The sequence below is a fragment of the Pelobates fuscus genome, chromosome 4 (genome assembly GCF_036172605.1).
Source record: "Pelobates fuscus isolate aPelFus1 chromosome 4, aPelFus1.pri, whole genome shotgun sequence".
Classification (NCBI taxonomy): Eukaryota; Metazoa; Chordata; class Amphibia; order Anura; family Pelobatidae; genus Pelobates; species Pelobates fuscus.
This window is the reverse complement of record NC_086320.1, coordinates 83,447,355-83,464,901: the sequence shown is the minus strand read 5'-3', so window position 1 is coordinate 83,464,901 and position 17,547 is coordinate 83,447,355. Positions and strand designations below refer to the sequence as shown.

The window sequence follows — 17,547 nt, the reverse complement described above, 5'->3', positions numbered from 1 at the left end:
GATTGTGCCATAGGAATAGGGCAATTTAAGACCAAAGACTAGGTACCAACCCATGACTCTTCTTAGCACAAACCTATCATTTCAAAGTGAGAGGAGGAAGCAGTAATGGACATGTGTTACACTGTTTGACGTGGCCTGGGGCAGGGATCCTATATTTCACAGGCTTCTGACATTCCTCATGCAGGTCTCATCAGTCCAGGATTTACCAATTCCCCCATTAGTCTAGCTCTGGGATTTCTTCATTAATCTACTTCTTGTTTTTCTTCATAAGTGCCTTTGCCTTAATACATGAACTGCTCTGGTTTATGCAGCTTTCCCCCCTCCCCCCAATTGCAAAAAATGCAAATTGCTAATTTTACGCAAAAATAGCTGAGCTGGGAAAATGGCTGAGTTGCAGAATTTTCCAGCTATTCTCACCAGTAATTTGCAGCTTCCCTGTCAATCTTCCATAACACCCAAGTTAAGAAACCCTTAAACATGATTCTATTCCTCCTTGTGAGCAGAAACACTAAACACTTTTTGTTTATTAAAATCTGTTAATTAATTTCTGCCAAAATAACCAACTTTTTTTTTTTACCCTACAGTTAGAACTTCATAGTATAACTTCCTGGTTTTCTCCAAATAATGGCTGTCTAATTACATTGCACTGTCCTCTGGTGGACATGGGGGTTAACATTGTACTACACATATTTTTTTTATTTATTTTTTAGCTGTGTAGCTTCCTGGATAATCTGAGGGTAAAGCACACAGGAAACGTAAAAAGTGCATTAGGAAAGCAGTGAGCTGAGCTAACACTCAGTGCCTCTCAGAGAGGGCTCAGTCAGCTCACAGGAGGAGCTCTGCTGACACGTCAGATTTGATACACTTGTAAACACAGTACTTTGTAGCCATCAAGCCCCAGGAAAAGGGAAGAGAGAGAGAGAGAGTTCAAACTTCACATGCTGGAGCCCAACTCTTTGGTAAGTAATGTTTTAATTCAGATGGATTTTCAATTACCACAATGGCTGATCTCTATGCATGTGAAATGGCAGATATTAACTTGATTTCACAACTTTAGCTTTCAGGGAGGCTAGGGTTAAAGTAGCAGGAATTTCTCTTTACATTGTTTCCTGATTGAAGGATTGGGAGAGTGGGCAGCTATAAATGCATAACTTCTATTTGTGGGAGGGAGATCTACTCTTTTTATTCAAAATGGGATTTTTCAATACTCTCAGGATTGCAGATTCTTGTATTTTTTTTAAAAAAATGAAAGTATTTTGACCCATGTGTATTAAGTGATACTTTAAGCTTCTTTTACTAAACGCTGAATTGTAGAAAATCATAATGGCGTGTTTGAGGCTTAAATAGCTGATTTGAAGACTTTCCCCCCCCAATGTGGCTATAGTCATAGATTGGCTGGATGTTTTAACCCCTTAATCACCAAACCTCTGGAATAAAAGGGAATCATGACATGTCACACATGTCATGTGTCCTTAAGGAGTTAACCTTAATTTTACAATCCAGCTTTCAGTTCTCCTTATTTTGGAGTTTCATAAACCCCCTTGGGCTGTATACTTGTTTGAGCAAGGTTCCCACTGCTTTCTGTTCCTGTATGTCTGGTTGCCATCAGTTCTAAGTTCACATTTTGTACAGCGCTGCAGAACATGTTGGTGCTTTATTAATCATGATAATAAACTTCATAATCTACCTCAATAATCCCAGAATTGAACTGAGACAGAGATATGCACTAATTTGACCAGTTTTAGCTCTGTTTGCAGTTCCATTCTTCATCCTACTTTCTATAATGTGTCATACATGCTACTTTATATCTTTACATAATAATATTTATTACAATAAGTGTGTGCATGCAATGCTGTTGAATATGTTTGATCAATGTATTGCAATGACATTTGTTTTATGTGTTAGATTTTGTTTCTTTTTTAATTAATTTGAAAAGGTTAAACTTGCTTCTTGGAGCTCATGTGACTTAGTAGAATTCTGATGTGTCCCCAGCTGTACTGTACACTAATTTCTGTTTATGGCAGAGTGAAGTCTTGGTAACCATGTACTGTATACAAAGTGTCTGTATTTCACAATAAGTGCTTGGGACCAGCTGATTTTTTTTCGCTGAAAAGTCAGTGTGTGTTAATTCCTGCCTTGATTTTTAAGCTGTTCTAAGGACCAACTGACCGGCAAGAATTTCATGACATTCCAGGTTTAGGACAAAGTAAATCACAATTGCTCAGCCCTTGACAGTAAGGCACCTGTGTCTAGGTAGGGATATCCTCAAATCCCATCCATTTGAAGATATAATGAACTTGAATGTGCAACGACAAGCAGAATTTTATTGAGTTATTCAAGCATGTGAGTGGTAGTCACTGCTGGCGTCTCTTCAAATGGTGTACATTAGTGATTAAAATTTTTTTAAAGGGGAAGTCTAAGCACCGTAATCACTACATTGTGCTGTGGTGGTGATGTTGCCACAGCACTCTGTAGACAGTCCCACAGTAAGCATGTCAAAATGTTTATAAACCATTTAACACTTGCCTGGCTCAGTTGGGTGCCTGCGGTCTGGGCTGATATGCTAAAGTGGAGACTTTTGTTTCTGTTTATACAGCCCTAGCCGCACCTCTCTTGTGACTGACACAGCAAGCATGCAAAAAAAGATGGTTTCATGTTCAATCAGATGTTAACTTGCGTTAGAGGTTTTAGCTCCTGCTCTGTAAATTACACTTTAATCACATACAGGAGGTTCCTGCAGAGTCTAGGTCTGAGGCTATTAGAGCAGGAGATACAAAATTTTGCATTAGACTGTGCAATACAGGAACCTAAAATATCAAGGTTTCTTTTCAGGAAGTGTTTAGGAAGATTGTATAAGTCACATGCAGGGAGGTGTGACTAGGGCTGTATAAACAAAGTGATTTAACTCCTCAATGACAGATAATTTAGCAGTGAGAGCAGGGGCATGGTCTATTCTATACACCAAAACCGCTTCATTAAGCTAAAATTGTTTTGCTGCCTATAGTGTCCCTTTAATACTTCCACATTAACTTACCTACTTTGTAAATTATTGACTGAGAGTGTCATAGATTAAATGTCTGCGCAAATAGTATGCGTGTCATCTCAAGGCAGCCATCATGCTGCTGAAACTTGCAGATATCATGCGCTCCTGATTTACTTTCTATCTTGCCTTCGGACACTGGACGAAAAAGACTGTCGGGTAAATGAAAGGACTGATCACAGATCATATGTCACATTAGAAAGTCGTGTGACATGTCCAATATAATATAATTTTGATACCACTCTGTGTATTTCTTTGAGCAAATTTATATTCTTCCATGGATGCAAATGACCTGAGAGTCTGTGATATCATGTGTGCATATATGCCCTGTAATTCTCACCGAGAAAGCTTATCAATATCCTTCTGAAGATACGGTCTCCAGTACTGCGTACAATACTCCAAGTGAGGTCTCACCAGTGTTCTGTACAATGGCATGAGCACTTCCCTCTTTCTACTGCTAATACCTCTCTCTATACAACCAAGCATTCTGCTAGCATTTCCTGCTGCTCTATTACATTGTCTGCCTACCTTTTTAAGTCATCAGAAATAATCACCCCTATATCCTTTTCCACAGATGTTGAGGTTAGGACGCTATCAAATATTCTGTACTCTGCCCGTGGGTTTTTACGTCCAAGATGCATTATCTTGCACTTATCCACATTAAATGTCAGTTGCCACAACTCTGACCATTTTTCTAGTTTACCTAAATCATTTTCCATTTGGCTTATCCCTTCTGGAACATCAACCCTGTTACATGTTTTTTGTATCATCAGCAAAAAGACATACCTTACCATCAAGATCTTCTGCAATATCACTAATAAAAATATTAAAGAGAATGGATCCCTGAGATACCCCACTGGTGACAAGCCCATGCTTCGAATATACTCCATTGACTACAACCTTCTGTTGCCTGTCACTAAGCCACTGCCTTACCCATTCTACAATATTGGAATCCAAACTTAAAGATTGCAGTTTATTGATAAGCCTTCTATGTGCAACAGTGTCAAAAGCCTTACTGAAATCTAGGTAAGCAATGTCTACTGCACCACCCTGATCTATAATTTTAGTTACCCAACCAAAAAAAATCAATAAGATTAGTTTGGCATGATCTCCCTGAAGTAAACCCATATTGTTTAAGAACTTGAAATCCATGTGATTTTAGATGTTCAACAATCCTATCCTTTAACGTGGTTTCCATTACTTTCCCCACTACTGAAGTAAGACTTACTGGCCTATAGTTACCCTACTCCTCCCTACTACCTTTCTTGTGAATGGGTACAACATTCGCTAACTTCCAATCTTCTGGGACTACTCCTGTTGACAATGATTGTTTAAATAAATCTGTTAATGGTTTTGCTAGTACACCACTAAGTTATTTTAATAACTTTGGGTGTATTCTATCAGGTCCCATTGAAAATATTCAAGCATATACTAAATAATACATAAGACCACACCTTGTTGATCCAAGCAGAATTGTGACTGGAATTTTGGAGTTCGGTTTACCCATTTAATGGTTCCTTTGGAAATTTATTGATATTATCAGGATTTCAAATTTAAGGGCAGAGTTGCTTTTTTGAAATTTCCCAATTTGGGTGTTACTGCCTTTCAATTTGAAATTCTTATTCCATATTTAAGGTTATTCAAAATTTTCAAGGTAAATTCAATGTGAATTTTACATTTAAGTTAAAAATAGCTGAACTGGAAAAAAATGTATAAGTCTGCTATGTTTCCAGTACAGCTACTCTGGCTTAAAATCTGAAATTCAACTTGGGGTTAGAAAAAAACCTGTTTTGTGACTAACTTTTTGTGCAGAGCCAGCTTTACCCATAAGGCAGCATAGGCAGGGGCCTATGGCCAAGTTGAGAGAGAGACCCTGTGGATTGTTAGGGGCCCATCATGGGCCGGCAGGGAGATAAGATGATCTCCCGGCTCAAAAAGTGCCCTCATGCTTGAGAGAGCATTTTTTTCCTGCAGCTCTATTGGTTGCAGATCACTTTATGAGCTCTTAAAGGACCACTAAAGCTACCCAGACCAATTCCAATACTGAAATAATAGCTGCGTTTCATCAAACGAATGGAGAAACAAGCAAAATCCTGTTGGATGGAATTAAAATGTATTCGGACAAAATGAAAATTTTAGTTGGCGCCCAAGGCATGCACAGGATTAAAACCCTGTGACACTCAAACAGGAGAAGGCAGTGACGTTAATATAGAATATAGTGATGTCATGTATTGGAATTTTGGCACCGTGAAGATTAGCAAAGGTATAGCTAGTGGGAGGTGATTTTTGAGCAAAGAAATAAGGAAATGGAAAAGTTAGGCGTTCAAAAATAAGATGGGGTTAAAATAAAAGTTTGTGCAACAGAACTGCTTTAAGTAACAGTAACAAAGTATATGTGAAAGGTTGAACTTGGTGGACTTGAGTCTTGTTTCAACTGATATTGCTATGTAACTGGGTAACCACGACTAGACAAACTAAAATAAAACAGGCACTTATAAGGGTTGGTCTATGGCAGCGTTTCCCAATTGGTGTTCAGCGAGAACAAAATTGGGGTTCCGCAGTGATTTGCCCGATTTGCATTGCTGCAAAGGGACCTGGTCAGCACCGCGGCGCACGCACTGGCACATACAAACACAGATACATACACACACAGATACACACTGTGTGTTAAGGTATGTGTATCTGTGTGCCACTGTGTACACACACTGGCACATACAAAGACAGATACACACACCTTGACTCACAGGCACATATTAAAAAAAAAAAAAAAAAGTTTGTGCAACGTTTCGTTTCTTTTTCATTTTTTTTGAATTTTTTTTTTTAATGGAGGAGGGGTTCCTATGATGTTGATACACTATGTCAAAGGGTTCCACGGGAAAAAATAATTGTGAACCCCTGGTCTATGGCATTCTTTAAAACAATTGTCTACACAAACTTGATAAAGTTTATCATTTTACTTTTAGATTTTTTTTGCGTGTATGTACAAACTGTTTCTGTTACGCTGCTTTAGGATTTGGACTTAGAATGGTTTTACCCACACACATAGCATTGTGAAATGTTCTACATTTGCGTGATGTGTGGGAGAAAAGGGGGCAAAACAGAAATACAATGACCATTTCTTTTGTCGTAGGAATGCCAGCAAGGCCTGGTGATGCTAAAGGCGCACAGATTTCCAAGGCAGGCCTGTCTGTGACCAATCTAGAGGCTGGATTAACCCATTTATAAACATAGCAGTTTCTCTGAAACTGCTATGTTTATAGAAAAAAGGGTTAAACCTAGCTGGACCACGCACCCAGACCACTTCATTAAGCTTAAGTGGTCTGGGTGCCTATAGTGGTCCTTTAATAGTGTTTTGGCTATTCTTTTTGTAATGTCGCTAAGGCCTTGATCACATTTCACGTTTATCGACAATTTTCCGGCTCCTCATATGTCATTTAGTAGTTCAGATAGATTTTAATTACAGCAGTAAAAGGCTTGTTGGAAGCCAAAAAACATTGGTTTGTGTATCAAATCTGAAACCTATATTTTTAAGCCCCTCAAAAATAGAAATACTCCCTGTTAGCCCATTGAGGAGTCTCCAGAGAAGTAAGGTTTGCTTGACATAGCGCTCCGATTGACATTGCATAACGTGGAAAAGTCAATATAAGGGCTTTTCCTGACACAATGAGCCAACATAGAATTATTTTTATTGTGGTGGTATTTTTGTGTTTGTTTTTTTTTATTTTATTTTAACAGTAGCAGGTTACCCTTAGGAATGCCAGGTGTTCTGCTGTTCTGAGAAATTTTAGTTGGCTTATTAAGAACAATTTAGGCAGCTAACATGGAACTCCGAGTTAAATCAATGGATCGGAGTTTATTGCAGTTTAAAGTCATATTAGTGTTCAGTATTATTGCTATGTAGATCTGTGGCAACATTTGGACAAAAATTAGGGACTGTCTGTTCTAAACAGGTACACTTGGGAAGTATGTGTATGTACTATGTATGATTTGTTTGGATCTACTGTTGAAGAGTAACTGTGTGTGCATGTTACAGCTTGAGAGGGGAAACCCATGGGAGGGAAACTCTGATGACCACACTGATTACACAATATGTTTAAATTCTGCATTCCCACCAGTGAAACTATACCATGTTTTACATAAGGGTTTATTTACTAAACATTGAATTGTAGCAGATTGAAATTTTAATGGCAAAATTCTGCCCAAAATAAAGGATTTGGAAAGATTCTACATAATGGCTTGAATATTAACCAACATGTTATATAACATTTCAGATATTTTTTTTATTATTTATGCAGCTTGAGATAGAGACAAAACAACTTGCATTGTGTTTTAACGGCACACATTTCAAGCACCATAACCACTACAGCGCTAGTGGTTATAGTTCCAAGAATGTCTTGGTGCCCTCCCTTTGTAAAAAGTCAAACCGTCCGCAAACTCAAATGGTTTAACAACTTACCTGGGTTCCACCGAGCATTGCTCACCTCCTCCAGTAGAGTCGGAAAGCTCTGCTCTTAGTGAGCCCACGGGTGCAAACCTTAGCACAATGTGTGAGAGTTCCCAGCTGACACTCTCAGTCATTGAGCTGGTCCTGCACTAGGCTTAGCTCAAGGTTGCTAATGGAAACTCCATGCAGAAGCTCCCCAGTTCTCCTGGATTTTTTTCTAGTGCCAGCTGGCCTCCAGGTAACTTGTCAAACTTCCTGCAGGGCATTTCTGCTACCATAACCACTACAAAAGTTCAATTAATTGTTTCCAATATTTTCTGAATTCAACTCTGGGTGAAAGCTGAGGTGGGGGAGCACACATTACTCCTACCCACTCTGTTTCTAGATTGTAATGTGGCCATGTGGGACTCCAGCAGAGGCTCTGTATGCTTCTCTGTCCTGTCATTCAGTAGGAGTAGAGGGGGAGATATATTTTAGCGTCTTATTTACTCTATAGTTACTGCATGCTGCTCAGAGTTCCAATGACCGATCAGGCAAAGGAGCATGCTGGGGAAGAGGTATAAAGGTTTTTTTTAAGAGCTACACGGTGTGATAAAAGGAGGTTTAACCCCTTAAGGACACATGACATGTGTGGCATGTCATGATTCCCTTTTATTCCAGAAGTTTGGTCCTTATGGGGTGAAAGACATACAAAGGGGTAAAAATGAGGATAAAGTCTGGTTAGTAAGGTTAGTATTCATACAATCCTGCAATAATATTTCAAAACATCATGACTGAGCAAGTATCTCACAGAGGCTTTCCATTTTTTTATTAAGAAAAAATCATTGACATTACTGAATATTATTTAATATTTTAATCATATTATGGAATTCTTGACCACCATCTACCCGCCCTAAACTTAATCACCCACTTTTTATAACTAACCTGTTTGCACATGAGAGGGTCCTCGTTTAAAGAATGGAAAATGATCTATAAAATAAATTTACCTCCCCCATCTCTCCTTGTTTAAATTCCTAATGAGAATTAGCTGCTGTATTTTTTTGTTTTTTTTTCTAAGCCATTTCTATCATTGGTTTTGTAGATAAAGGATAGATTTGGTCCAAATATCAAAGATAGAAAAATAGCACAATTGGAAAAAATCTGAGGTTCTGCTATTTTTAAATTTTCTTATTAATTGTGCACAATTCCCTGTTTAGTGTAGATGTTAATAGAGTAATGTAAAATACTCCTGGTTGCCACCGCACATGTCTCAGGAGAAGAAACCCTGATGTCCCTCCAGTGGTTGAGCCCATGATTCACTTCCACCTGTCATGTCAACCATTATGCAAGAGAGGATCTGGAAAAAGTAACTCAACAGATACTGAATACGGTAACCTTAGGTAAAAGTCTTCACGAGTGACTGTATTTGTACACATGGACATATATGTATGTTTATATATCATTTCAGTATGTCTTCGAACAAGACGTCTTGTGTATGTGTTAGACCACATAAGGCCTCTGCCAAGAACATTCTGATTGCCTTGACTGCAAAAAGTCTCTTAAGATTCTAAATGCTAAGCTTTATGCTAGCTTCCTGGAAGTCAATGAGGATTAAGCAGTGAATTTCCTCTTATGGTTCCACGTGGAGCACCAGACACTACATGAACTATAGATTTTTTTTTAATGAATATCATATGTAGGTATCTGTACCGTAAAGCAGAACCGCAGTAAGCTTTACATTTTTTTTTTAGAATATTACTCTTCAGAAATGTGGAAAGATCAGTATCTTATTATCATATATTGGTATTTAGATAAAGGACGTGGGGACGATCATGTCTTATTCTTGTATCTAGATCAGGAGTGATCAAGCTTTTAGAAGTTGAGGGAAAATTTGGTACTCATGGTGGGTCATATGATCTACAATACAATAGTACTGAAAGAAATTAAACATTCAGTTAATAAGAAGACTGAGTCTACTTATTATTTTTTTTTTTTTTTTTTTTTTACTAATAATTCAATGTTTGGAACTATTTCTGCGATAGCTAATCGGAGGATATGCTCCAGATGACCATCAGCTTAGTGATCGGCCAAGAGGGTAGGTGGCACTTAGTCCAAAGTTTTCTCATTGAAGCCTTGGTCATTGGAAACCCGGTAGCAGAATGGATGGGCACCGTCTTCACAACTTTGGGGTTACACAGTTTGTAAAAGATGCTGTCTAGAGGGTTTACATATTCATATTTTTTTTTCTTTCAAGCATGTTTCTTATCAATAATTCTAACACTCACTTTCAGATTCTGCTTATTTTTTTTTTTGCTAATATTTAAATTTTAGGAACTGTGGTAGCGAATTGGAAGCTGTGTTCCAGATGACAATATTTGGATTCCTGGTCTCTGGAAAACATCTGTTCACATGAATACGTGTTTCTGGAGTGGGGGAAGATTCTTGACATATGTATTCTTAAATTGGCATATTTTCCCTTTTTTATTTTATTTAGGTAAAGTTCTAGGAGAGGTGCACATGCATTTTGATTTTCGGGTATGAGTCACTTTAAAGGTCAGCGGCTTCCATTTGGAGGTCCCCGGGATTCTAAATTACATTCATAGAGAAGGTGTTTGTTACCATGATCAGATCCTTCAGCATATTTGTTATTTAACTTCATGATTGGGGACTGCAGATCTCCTTGCAGTGCACCAGTGTCCGCTTACCTGTTACTGCGCATATTCCTGTTTGCAGCAGTTGTTTGTTTTTTGTAACGTTCATTGCCAGCATACAGGTGCACCCTAAGAGTTATGTGATACAATGTTATGTATTTAAGGAGACTCTGTAAGCAAAGCAAGTATACATTTTATCAGTTATGATTCAAAAAGCCTTTATTTGCTAACTTCATGTCTTTGTATCAAAGTTTTTGTACAAAAAAAAACAAAACCTTGCGTTGTCCTGGAGTCTTCCTCTCACAGTTTTGTGGATGGGGAGCTAGTGATAGGCTGAGAGGGTAGATGACACTCAGTTTGAGGCTTCCTAATTGAAGCCTTGGGCATGGCCAGAAATCATAGAGAAGAATGGATGGGCACTGTATTCACAACTTTTGGGTGAAACCGTTTGTAAACAGACAAGATGGTGTCCAGAGGGTTCTTTTTAAGTGATCACAATGTGAAGGAGCTGTGTAGAGGGTTTACATATTAATTGCTTTTTTTCAAGCCATGCATTAAAGCATGTTTCTTATCAATCTCCTGATTCTAAAGCCACTTTCACTTTAGCAGCAAAACTGCAGGGGCATGATCTATACACCAATACTGCTTCATTAAGCTAAAGTTGTTTTGGTGACTACAGTGCCCCTTTTAATCTTTTGTATTGTAAAAGTGAAAAAAAAATACTCTGGCACACTTTCAAAATTTCATAAAATCTGGGATACGTGGAAAGAATGACTCAATACACTAACTGTTCTCCTTTTATCTCTTTCCCCTCTTTCCTACTCGCCTTTTCCATTTCTGTATCTTTCCATTCTTTTAATATCCCTTTCTTTCTATTTTTCGGTATCTTTATCATCACTCTGCATTAACCTTCATATAGGTTTTTGTTGCTGGCCTGGATGCTAGTAGGAGATTAGGCATGATTGGATGCTAGTAGGAGATTTTTAAGCAGCTCAGGTCCCATTCACTCTGTAAATTACTTTTGATAATGTGTTTCTCCATGGATAGGCTTTAAGTGTATTGTTTATAACTTTTTTATCACTATTTTATCTTATTATACACTGTATTACTTTTTTTTTTAATATTAAAGTACTTTTTTAATTGGGCCTAACTTTGGTGCTGTTGGATTGTTTGGAGCTATATCCCTGGTCGGGATTATACCACCCAAGCGCTTTGGGTTGAGCAAATCGGAATTTGCTCTTTAGCATGTGAGCATGTTTAACATTTCTTTTTGCACTCCTTTTTACGGTGTATACTATTGTGGTTCTGTTTGTTTATCTCCACATATACACGGACGGAATAATTTATATTTACACCTGTATCCTTGAGTGGAGATCATACCACTTCAAGCGCTATTAGAAAAGCCAGGTTTTAGCGCTCCATTACACGTGAGTGTACATTTTATAGTTTTTACCTACCCTTGCTCCATAGCTCTACATACTTTACCATATATGATTTTTATTTCTTTATTTTCTATGAGGATACCCCCTACTACACCTATAATTCGAAGAATTACCTCTGCACTTGATCCATAGGTGGGGATTATTCCGCCCAGGCTCATACACTGGAGCTGTATTGAAGCTCCAGAAACGTGTGAGTGCACATCTTTTATCTTGCCCATCTCAACTACAGTTTTAAAATACTACACTATTATTTCTTCTCTGGTTCTCTCCACATATAATTTGTCAAGGATTACTGAAGCGCTGGACCTACGCCCCCCGGTTTTTATCCAGTTTTCTGATCGAAAGAGAGACTCCGTATTGGTGTTTGAGCTGCTTATGCACTATTATCATCTTGCTCTCGCGCTGAATTTTATTTTTGTGTTATTAGAGATTAAGCAGATTTACTTATTGTTCAGATTGTGTGGTGCTTATCTGTATCTCACTTGTCAATGAAAATACCACCCTAATGTTTTGTTTTTATACCCTTGGTTCTGTAAACCTCTCTGACCAACAAATCTCAAAAATAGATAAATATGAAAAAAATACATTAGTGTCTGCCAGGCTGTTAGGAGACCTAGGTGACTATTGGGAGAGAGGTAGCGGTTATGAACTCACTGCACCCTCCCACCACTATACTGGTAGCATGGCCTATGGGATTTATGGTAAGCAATACAGGAGTACAGGGGCTATCCTTAACAATGTAGAATTGGGCATTGGCCTTCGATGCAACTGGTTTTAGAACCTAGTACCACCACCAGTGCCCAGGGGAGCAAGCATTACATTGTGGTACTGCCAGCTTATACTGTAGGGCTGCACACATGTGTGAGAAGCTTGTTGTATGAAGAGTTGCAGCTGATTATTGTTTAAGACACACATAGTTTGAGGGAAGAATTACAGCAATAGATGACACGCGTGTTGATGCTTTCGCAAATCTGCAGGTGGAGTAGAGACTGGACTTTAACCCCTTAAGGACAGCGGGCGTGCTATTGTGGGACTCACCTGGCATCCCAGGGAGTCCCCATGCTGCCATTCTGGCCCTCCTGGGCCATGTGATCGCGAGACAGCATAGCCATCCACAGCAATGCCAGCAGAGGGAGTGCCTGTAATAACAGGTAGTCCCCCTGCTGCCTTTAATTGGTAAAATATAAAGGGTTTTTTTTGCAAATGGGGTATGTCCAGTCTTTTTTAGTAGCCACCTAGTCACAAACACTGGCCAAAATTGGCGTTTAAATTCATTTTTTGCATTTTTCACACACAAACAAATATTAACACTAAATTTGGCCAGTGTTTGTGACCAAGGGGCTACTAAAAAAGACTGGACATACCCCATTTGCAATACCTTGTGTTGTCTACTATTGGAAATCGTATGCCATCATGGGGGTAATTCTCATTCCTGGGCTACCATACGCTCTCAAAGGCAACATAACCAATCTGGCGAATTTCAATGTGAAAAAACTGAAATATGTAACACGCTATATTTGACCCTGTAACCTCCCAAAACACCATAAAACCTGTACATAGGGGGTACTGTTTTACACGTGAGACATCGCTGAATACAAATATGTGTATTTTATTGCAGTAAAAGCAAACAGTATTTTGACATTCACAGTTAAAATGTCACGTAGAACTAAAACAATTTAAAAAATTCTTATTTTCTCCCATTTTTTAATATTTTTTTATATTAAATTATGTTCCATGCCTAAATATTTGATGTTAAATGAAAGCCCTGTTTTCCCTTAATAAAATGAAATACAATAAGTGTGGGTGCATTTAATATGAAAGAGGTGAATTATGGTTGGACAGACCTATAGCGCAAATGACAGGTTTTGTTTACGTTTTTTTTGGATCACAACTTGTACATTTGGCTGCGGTCTTAAGGGGTTAAAACAAATGCATTCTACCAAGAGGAATCTTGTAAACAGAGCATTGTGTTATGTGATAGAATTAGTACAGCTGAGAATTCCTATTGAATGACCAGTACTGGTGGAGACATTTAAACCATTTCCTGACCGTTCAGAACTCAGGGTTCTGGCCCACCATTCCAGTTGTGTTCCCTGGTCTGTTCTTTATCTGGGGAAATCAGAAGAATGTCCCCAATAATTAGATGCACCTGTGCTGTGCAACCTCTTGAAATGTTTGCCCATGCTCAGAACATTTCATGAGTGAAAAATATTTCAGAATAATTTTAAGAATTTTCCAATCTGATTATTTTAACCTACTTTTTGCAATTTAATTTGCAGTTTTAGTCAAGTATGTATCCCTTACGTTTACTGTTTTTCATGTCTTTAGGTTTCAACATGAGATAAACAGATACAATTAGTCGGAAGTATTTTTATCAGTTAAATGTTAGATTAGTTCATAATATATAAAAATGATTTCAGTACTATTTGGCTTTGTGCCACAGGAGGCTAATTACACATTTCTCTTAAAAGAACTGGTCATTGGAGATAGAGAGTGAAAATAGCAAATGTCAACATTTTGGAGAATTTTAATCGGACTGAGATCGTCTTGTTTTGGACAGAATGATACAAATAGAACTTATGTAGATTATATTTTCACTGAATTTCCAATACTAGCAAACGATAATACCCTTTTCCATCATTCTTCATTGGAAAAGCATGTTCTCTATGGAATCTTGTTGCACATGAATGAGGTGATCTGTGGAAGATCTCTGTTTTTTTTACCCTCATACTTCTACGACATTACAAAGACGACATGGTTCGTCGTAGCTCCAAGAGCTGCAGAAATGTAGATGGCAACGATGGTGGTGTGGAGAAGGAAGAACTTCAGGCGAGTATATTTCCCATTACCTTCTTCCTTCAAAAGCCATCATGCAAGCAAACGCATACCCTGGAGAGTCTTTGCAAAATATGCTGAGATATATGAAAGGCAACATCTATAAAAGGTCAAATATTTTTAATGAAAGTTGTGGAACGTCATGCACATTCTGTTTTTTTTTTTTATTACTTCATGAAGCTTGCACTTTCAAGTAAGTGCCATTTCTGTTCATGGACAATTCATTGAATTCTCTCTGAATATGGAAATATTGGTCAAATGAGTTAGTTAGAACATTTGTGTCTCTCAATCGCAGCTCTTGATTTATTTTATTTCATTATCAACCATTTATGATATACCACACCCTTTTAAAATTAGACGGTTAAAGAGAATTTTAGACACTTACCGGTGGTTTGAGCTTTTTAAAGCCAATTTTTTTAACCTAGAAACTACTGACATTACCGGTTGTCCTATTCTAGCAGAGTCCTACCTACTTGGTGCCTGAAGGGCTACGCAGAGCTGGCAGTGGTAGATATGCAGGACGCCAAGTTTTTCATGGTCTTCCGTAGAATACTGGCATAAGCTCTATAAAATTGTTAATACAGCATGGAACACAATGGGTTGGTACCAAAGAACGCACTGTGCCTGCAAGCCTTTTCAAAGCTGCTTTCATCTTAACGGCGCCGGGCCTATTATTTCATTTAAATATTGGCAACCTTTTGTGACCAGTCCTGTGATTTGCTTAGGAAAGAGGTATTGTTGATTGGCCTACATTTTTTATTTTTTTTTATTTTTTGTCTCTTTCTCGGTGCTCTCCTTTTATAGATGCTCGTTAGGTTTGGTCCATCACTATGTACCATAGAGTTCTAACACAGTATATACATCATAATGATGTTTAAAGCACAAATGCAAAATAAACCAATTAAAACCATTGTAGCACAGTAAGAAGACCAGTAAGGTAATAAGAAAAAGGCTTCCAACTCAGGTGGGTCAGAGGCATCATAAGCAAATTGTAGGGAAGACAACATTGTTTTCAAAAGGGGTTAATTAGATAGGAAAAAACTGATCGCCAGAGAGAGCAGGACCATCCTCAAAATATTTTATGAATATAAATTCTAAAAAAAACTAACCAAACTATATATAAGAATTTTATTTTCTTTAGGATATAGCAAAAAAAGATGTATGGCTGGAGATTAGATTATATTCTGTGAGTAATTTCACCAAAGGACTATAGAAAAGCAGATGTGGTTCCTATATTTAAAAAGAGATTAACCTGATAATTAGACCTGTGAGATTAGCCCCTCATTATTTTAATGGTAATTAAAAGGACACTAAAGGCACCAGAGCCAGGGCCGATGCAAGACTATTTTACATCCTAGGTAAGACCAGCTACTTGCATCCCCCACCCTCTTGTAAAAACAAAAATTGTCAACTTTGTGTATTTTTCTTCTCCCAGACCCTTTCTCCTTCCCCCAGTGCCTCTCCGCACTCCCCCAGCCCTCTGCGTGCCTCTCCGCACTCCCCCAGCCCTCTGCGTGCCTCTCCGCACTCCCCCAGCTTTCTGTGTGCCTCTCCGCACTCCCCCAGCTTTCTGTGTGCCTCTCCGCACCCCCCCAGCTTTCTGTGTGCCTCTCCGCACCCTCCAGCCCTCTGCGTGCCTCTCCGCACCCCCCAGCCCTCTGCGTGCCTCTCCGCACCCCCCAGCCCTCTGCGTGCCTCTCCGCACCCCCCAGCCCTCTGCGTGCCTCTCCGCACCCCCCAGCCCTCTGCGTGCCTCTCCGCACTCCCCCAGCCCTCTGTGTGCCTCCCGCACTCCCCCAGCCCTCTGCGTGCCTCTCCGCACTCCCCCAGCTTTCTGTGTGCCTCTCCGCACTCCCCCAGCTTTGTGTGCCTCTCCGCACCCCCCAGCCCTCTGCGTGCCTCTCTGCACCCCCCCAGCCCTCTGTGTGCCTCTCCCCACCCCCCCAGCCCTCTGCGTGCCTCTCCGCACCCCCCAGCCCTCTGCGTGCCTCTCCGCACCCCCCAGCCCTCTGCGTGCCTCTCCGCACCCCCCAGCCCTCTGCGTGCCTCTCCGCACCCTCCCAGCCCTCTGCGTGCCTCTCCGCACCCCCCCAGCCCTCTGCGTGCCTCTCCGCCCTCCCCCAGCCCTCTGCGTGCCTCTCCGCACTCCCCCAGCCCTCTGCGTGCCTCTCCGCACTCCCCCAGCCCTCTGCGTGCCTCTCCGCACTCCCCCAGCCCTCTGCGTGCCTCTCCGCACTCCCCCAGCCCTCTGCGTGCCTCTCCGCACTCCCCCAGCCCTCTGCGTGCCTCTCCGCACTCCCCCAGCCCTCTGCGTGCCTCTCCGCACTCCCCCAGCCCTCTGCGTGCCTCTCCGCACTCCCCCAGCCCTCTGCGTGCCTCTCCGCACTCCCCCAGCCCTCTGCGTGCCTCTCCGCACCCCCCCAGCCCTCTGCGTGCCGCACCGCACCCCCCCAGCCCTCTGCGTGCCGCACCGCACTCCCCAGCCCTCTGCGTGCCGCACCGCACCCCCCCAGCCCTCTGCGTGCCGCACCGCACCCCCCAGCCCTCTGCGTGCCGCACCGCACCCCCCCAGCCCTCTGCGTGCCGCACCGCACCCGCCAAGCCCTCTGCGTGCCGCACCGCACCCGCCAAGCCCTCTGCGTGCCGCACCGCACCCCCCCAGCCCTCTGCGTGCCGCACCGCACCCCCCCAGCCCTCTGCGTGCCGCACCGCACCCCCCCAGCCCTCTGCGTGCCGCACCGCACCCCCCCAGCCCTCTGCGTGCCGCACCGCACCCCCCCAGCCCTCTGCGTGCCGCACCGCACCCCCCCAGCCCTCTGCGTGCCGCACCGCACCCCCCCAGCCCTCTGCGTGCCGCACCGCACCCCCCCAGCCCTCTGCGTGCCGCACCGCACCCCCCAGCCCTCTGCGTGCCGCACCGCACCCCCCCCAGCCCTCTGCGTGCCGCACCGCACCCCCCCCAGCCCTCTGCGTGCCGCACCGCACCCCCCCAGCCCTCTGCGTGCCGCACCGCACACCCCCAGCCCTCTGCGTGCCGCACCGCACACCCCCAGCCCTCTGTGTGCCTCTCCACACTCTTCCAGCCCTCTGTGTGCCTCTCTCCCCAACCCCTTCCCCCAGCCCACTGTGCTATGCGCTCCCCTCCTGCTGGTCACC

At 41.5% G+C, this 17,547-nt stretch overlaps 1 protein-coding gene across 3 annotated transcripts in view; it reads left to right on the top strand.

Annotated features, from left to right (window-relative positions):
* The first annotated feature begins 771 nt into the window (after positions 1 to 771).
* SGK3 (serum/glucocorticoid regulated kinase family member 3) overlaps positions 772 to 17,547 on the top strand; it is a 392,044-nt gene continuing 375,268 nt past the window's right edge. For 2 of the 3 annotated variants that reach the window (XR_010090741.1, XM_063451357.1), the window contains exon 1: positions 772 to 959. The gene's annotated coding sequence lies outside the window, so the exon portion shown is untranslated. Of the gene's footprint in view, positions 960 to 2,141; positions 2,207 to 17,547 lie in introns of those variants that run through there. The other variant, XM_063451358.1, reaches the window with a different exon arrangement.